We start from the raw sequence: 6,000 nt of genomic DNA, 5'->3' as shown, positions 1-6,000 counted from the left end.
CTCCCTGTTCTTTTTTTTTTTTTTTTTTTTAAGACAGATTCTCGCTCTGTCACTCAGGCTGGAGTGCAGTGGCGTGATCTCCGCTCACTGCAACCTCCGCCACCCTGGTTCAAGCCAATTCTCCTGCCTCAGCCCCCCGAGTAGCTGGGATTACAGGTGCATGCCACCACACCTGGCCGATTTTTGTATTTTTAGTAGAGATGGGGGTTTCACCATGTTGGCCAGGCTGGTCTCGAACTCCTGACCTCAGTTGATCCACCTGCCTCAGCCTCCTAAGTGTTGGGATTACAGGCATGAGCCACTGCACCCGGCCTCATTTTCTTTTTAAAAGAAATGTTTTTTTGTTTGCGTCCTTATGCCTTCTAATTCATTCAAAAGTGCAGTGACAGCGCATTGCTTTTTTCCTGGGCAGAATAAAAAAGCCTCCCTTGTGTTCTCTGTCTCAGCTCGAATGGAAAGGGAAACTTAAAGAACACACCCTACAATTCACTCAGGAAGATCCTGCACTCATCAGGAACCTGTTCCCTTTGGTCATCATATTTATTCATCTTCTACTTTACTAGATTTGGAAACTTCTGCAGTTTCAATTAAAGAAATGGTGGTGGCATTCAGAAGGAGGATGGAGAATTCATTGGAGAACTACAATAGTGAGGAACTTGGTGCTCCATGTGAATAATCTCCGACCCACTTTTGTGTTCATTCATTTGTTCATTCATTCTTAACATTTATGGTGTGCCTGAACAGTATTAGACACTGTGCTCAGTGCTAGAGAAATTGAGATAAATGACACTAACTCTTTTTTTGCTGATGATATAATAGTATTCCCAGAAAACCCAGGAGACACTAATAAAAATGTATAAGAATATAATTTTTGAAAGATAATTGGATCAATAATAATTTAAAAAACACAAGCACTTTTTTCACACTATCAATAAAATGTGGAAATGAAAGTGGGAAAAGTATTCAATTCAAGATAATGACGTAAAACTATGAAATATTGAGAAATAAATTTAGCAAGAAAAGTGAAGAACCTATATGAAGAAACCTGAAATAAATCTCAATAACTAGAAGGTCATACCACATTCTTAGAAGGGGAGACATTATATCATAAAAATGTCAAATTACCCCAAACTATTACATACATTTAGTATAACACCAATAGACTCTCAGCCATTTTTTTTTTTTTTTTTTTTTTGAGATGGAGTCTTGCTCTGTCGCCCAGGCTGGAGTGCAGTGGCGCGATCTCGGCTCACTGCAAGCTCCGCCTCCTGGGTTCACGCCATTCTCCTGCCTCAGCCTCTCCGAGTAGCTGGGACTACAGGCGCCCGCCACCACGCCCGGCTAATTTTTTTTTGTATTTTTAGTAGAGACGGGGTTTCACCGTGTTAGCCAGGATGGTCTCGATCTCCTGACCTCGTGATCCACCCGCCTCGGCCTCCCAAAGTGCTGGGATTACAAGCGTGAGCCACCGCGTCCGGCCGACTCTCAGCCATTTTAAGCGGATAAAATAATTTCAAATTTCGTATAGAAAAGTAAACACCCCCCAAAATAATAAAAGTATCTATTTTGTAGATGCTTTTCTTATTAGATATCATTATATTCAACAAAACTACTGTAATAAAAACCAATATGATATAGACACAGAATAAACAAATCAGTAGAATAGAATATAGAATCAAGAATATATCTCAATGGCAACAATAGACACTGAGGATTACTAGAGCGGAGGGAGAGGGAGTGGGGCAAGAATTGAAAAACTAACTATCAGTTACTATGCTCAGTACCTGGATGACAGGATCAATTGTACCTCAAACCTCAGCATCACACAAGATACCAAGATAACAAGCATGTACATGTACCCCCTGAATCTAAAATAAAAGTTAAAACTATAATAAAAGAATATATCTCAGTATATATGAAAAACTCTATGATAAAGGTGGTACCTCAATGCAGCAGGAAATAAATTATATAGTTATTAAATATTTCATTAATAAACAGTAACATTATAAATCATTAATAAATAGTGTCAGTGTAACTATCTTTCTTGAAGAAAATAAAGATGGACCCTACTACACAAAACATGCAAATATAAATTCCAGGCTGGGCACAGTGGCACAGGCCTGTTGTCCTAGCTACTCAGGAGGCTGAGACATGAGAATCGCTTGAACCTGGGAGCCGAGATTGTGCCACTGCACTCCAGCCTGGGTGACAGAGCGAGACTGTCTCAAAAAATATATGTGTGTGTGTGTATATATATATATATATATATATATATATCCCAGATGCCCTGAAGACTTAAGTATAAACAAGAAGATAATAAATATTTCAGAAGAAAATGTAAGTGATTATATGCAACCAGTCATGAATACTAAATAAATTATGAAAGAACATGTATTTAGAATGAGAAAAGAGTTGCAACCAATTACAAATCTGAAAAAGCTGACAGATATCACAAACATTAAAAATACATTCTTTGGCTTCATAAACTTTGATTGCCCCTTCATAGGACAACAATTTTGTAATATGTTTTTCATAGAGAGAATAGAGATAGAACTCAGTTGTTCTAGCATGGTTGATTGAAGTTTTAAAAAATTACTGATAGTTTACAATAATTTTTTTCCAGTGTCCCAAGTTAGATTAATATCACATAAATTGTTAGGATTGGTGTCAAATTTGGAAAAGCCTTTATTGAGGAGAAAACTTCTATCTTTTTGGGGCATCAGTGAAACTTGAATTCTCTGTATCAGTGGATCTGATGATTGGAAGAATTTCCCATAGATGATTAGCTTCTGGCTGTCTTCTGGTTTCTCCTCCACTACCTAACACACTCTTGGTGCTGGGCCCTGAAGTTCATATTCATGCTGAGATGTCCTTGCCCTGCACCTCTGTGTGGCTCAGGAGCCAGAGGAGCACTCCTAGAAGCCAGTGTTCTACCAGAACGCTGGCAATCACGTAACTAACACAGAAATGACTGAGATCCACCTAAATATAGCCTACTTTTCCACTAAACCCTAAAGAAATATCAGCTCACCTTCTGTTAGCTGGATCCTCCACATTCTCATGGCCTGTCTAATGTCACCCAATACAGAAGGAAAACTGGAGTAGGGAGAGACAGCAATCTTAAGCATTTTGGTTAAAATAGCTTAAATTTTACAAAAACTTGTAAAAATATTGACCATGTTGCTAGGCCATCGCTGGGTCCCCTCTCAGGGCCGTGCACTTAAGCTTCATTAGTTTACTATTATGTTGTGTTCCTTCTTTTATTGGCAACCTGCTTGATGCTCTATTAGAGAGAGTATTAAGCTCACTGTGAGTCTCCCTGGCCCCTGCCCCCATCATTTTTGTGTGTCTGTTTGTGTGTGTCTGTGTTTATAGCATTTACAAATTTCCTTGCAATTTTTCTGGTCACTCTACATTATGGGTCCAAAGAAGTCATCCTTGCTTTTCTGGCTTCAAATCATTTTTTGAAAACCTTGGAATCTCAATACAGGAACATTAAACACTACGACTGCAGTAATTTTAGAGTCGATGTCCTGAAAATGAGAAATTCCGACGAAATGATGTACTGCACATCGTTTCCAGCCCCTGCACCACCACTGAGGCTTTGCATACATTTTCCTCCTTCATTTTCTTATGTATGATATTTACCATCAATCTTGTGGCAAGTTGCAGAGCAGGGACATTGGGTGACATGGTTCTCTGATTGAAGATCAGTCCATAAATGGTCCTTTCCTGCTCTGGATGAAAAAATGTGAGAACACAGCATTGCTACTCATGGGTCTTTCTTTTAACCCTGGTAGGAGCTTCAGTCCTGGTAACAGTAGCAAAGCAGTCAGCCAAAGGTCTGGAGAGAAAAACTAATCAAGAGGAAGGAAGAAAAACCACAAGAAGTGATTGGTCACCTGAAGACCATTTCTGATGAGTTTGAATATAAATACAAGAATCCCTGAAATGTCAAAAGAAGGCCTTGGATAAAGAACTCAAAGCCCAATTAATCTGTGGGAAAAATAATTTTCTTTATTAATGGACTATTTTTAAATTTGTCATGCCCTTCGTAAGGTTTTGGTCTCCTGAACGTAAGGGCTTAATGCAACCAGTTTTGAAATGTTTCCCATTTTAAAATTGGAAGACTTATCCCTCAGACCAAGGCCTTTTCTCCTTTCCAAGAGATGTAATCTTATCTCTGTCCAAATACTGCCCTACCCAGGAGAAAAGTGTGTGTCTGTGTGTGCCTGTGTGTGTGTGTGTTTAAGTCTGCTCTTATCAGCTTTGGAGGAGACTGCATTGCAAACACACACACACACACACACACACACACACACACACACACACACACACACACACACACACACACACACACACACACACACACACACACACACACGGTTTTGACATTACTGGTTTAACCACATTGCAATCGCAATAATGAAAAGCAGAATGGGCAGAAGCCCAGGGGCTTTGGGTGTGTTTTCCAGAATGGATTACAAAAATTGGTGGGAAAGAAATAGCTTCATGTACAGAAAAGGATTTGGAAATAAGGGCATCAAGAGCTTTCTGGGAAGAAATGTGAACCAGATGGAAGAACCCAAAATTAAGGATGATGAAAGGAAAGAAGTAGTTGTTTCTTAGAAGCAGTGGGGCAGGGAGGTGGGGGGAGATGTGTCCATTCTCTGTTACCTAGCTGTCAAGATACTAGTATGAGAGGAAGGGTGGTGCAGTGCAAACAACATAAGACTTGGGACTGTGTGATCCGTGTTACTGTTTTTCTCCAGATTTGCTTGCTCCAGCTGCCTCTAGGCGCTGGCCATTTGCTCAGCAGAGAAGCCTTGACCGCTACCTTTCTTCCATCTCTTAACACTGTCAGCTGTCCCAGCCTCCCCAAGGTGAGGACACTGACTTTTTTTTTTTAGACAAAGTCTCGCCCTGTCACCTAGGCTGGAGTGTAGTGGTGCGATCTCAGCTCACTGAAACCTCTGCCTCCCAGGTTCAATCGATCCTCCCACCTCAGCCTTTCAAGTAGCTGGGACTACAGTTATGCACCACCACGCCTGGCTAATTTTTGTATTTTTGGTAGAGATGGGGTTTTGCCATGTTGCCCAGGCTGGTCTCGAACTCCTGACCTCAAGTGATCCACCTGCCTTGGCCTCCCAAAGTGCTGGAATTAGAGGCCTGAGCAACCGTGCCCTGCCAGGAGCCTGCTTTTGTATAGCTTCACTATGCTCACTGGGCAGAACTGTAGCAACCCCACCCCTGACCTTTTGACCACACCTAGGCTCAGAAGTGTTGGGAAGTGGCATGGGATCTGACTTCCCTAGTGGCTGACTGGAGAGCTCAGGTAACACAGACACACCCAGAAGTGTTTGGGCTTTCACGCTTCTAGAAGTGTCAGGCATTCTTCGAGCAGTGAGAGACAGGAGACAGGAAAGACCTGGCAGATACACTCTGTTCTCTCTTTTCCCACAATGGACTATTATGAGAAGCACATGGCCTCTCTGGAGATGTCCTGCATAAAAAAGGAACCAGCTGTGTTTTCTAGTGATGCTGTGGCCAGCCCAGTGATGAACCACATTTATATGTTTTCCCTCCTTTCTTGCCTCCCTTCCCTTTCCCCCTTACTCTTGCTGTCCTGAGACTGCACCCCTTAATAAAGCATTAGCACACAAGCTGTACTTCAGAGGCTTGATTTTCTAGGAAATCCGGGGTAAGACAAGAATATTTTTCAGCTTCTTATACATCACAGTGGAGCTACTAACCCTGCTTTCCCACTCATGGGAATGGGTATGCCTTCAGTGAGCAATGCCATATAATATCACAAGCCATGATGGGACACTGATAGAGATTTTAGATTCAGTGGTATGGAGATTGCTGATTACTTTAAATATCATGCCATTAATTTAGGTATGTAGCATGTACATGGTAATTTAAAAATAACACAATAGGGAATGATCAGGTTGGTTCTAAACAGTTATGATCTGAGGAAAGAGATTACTATGAGTCTTT

Source organism: Hylobates moloch, unplaced genomic scaffold (assembly GCF_009828535.3).
Source record: "Hylobates moloch isolate HMO894 unplaced genomic scaffold, HMol_V3 SCAFFOLD_23, whole genome shotgun sequence".
Taxonomy (NCBI): domain Eukaryota; kingdom Metazoa; phylum Chordata; class Mammalia; order Primates; family Hylobatidae; genus Hylobates; species Hylobates moloch.
This window is presented reverse-complemented; position numbering follows the sequence as displayed.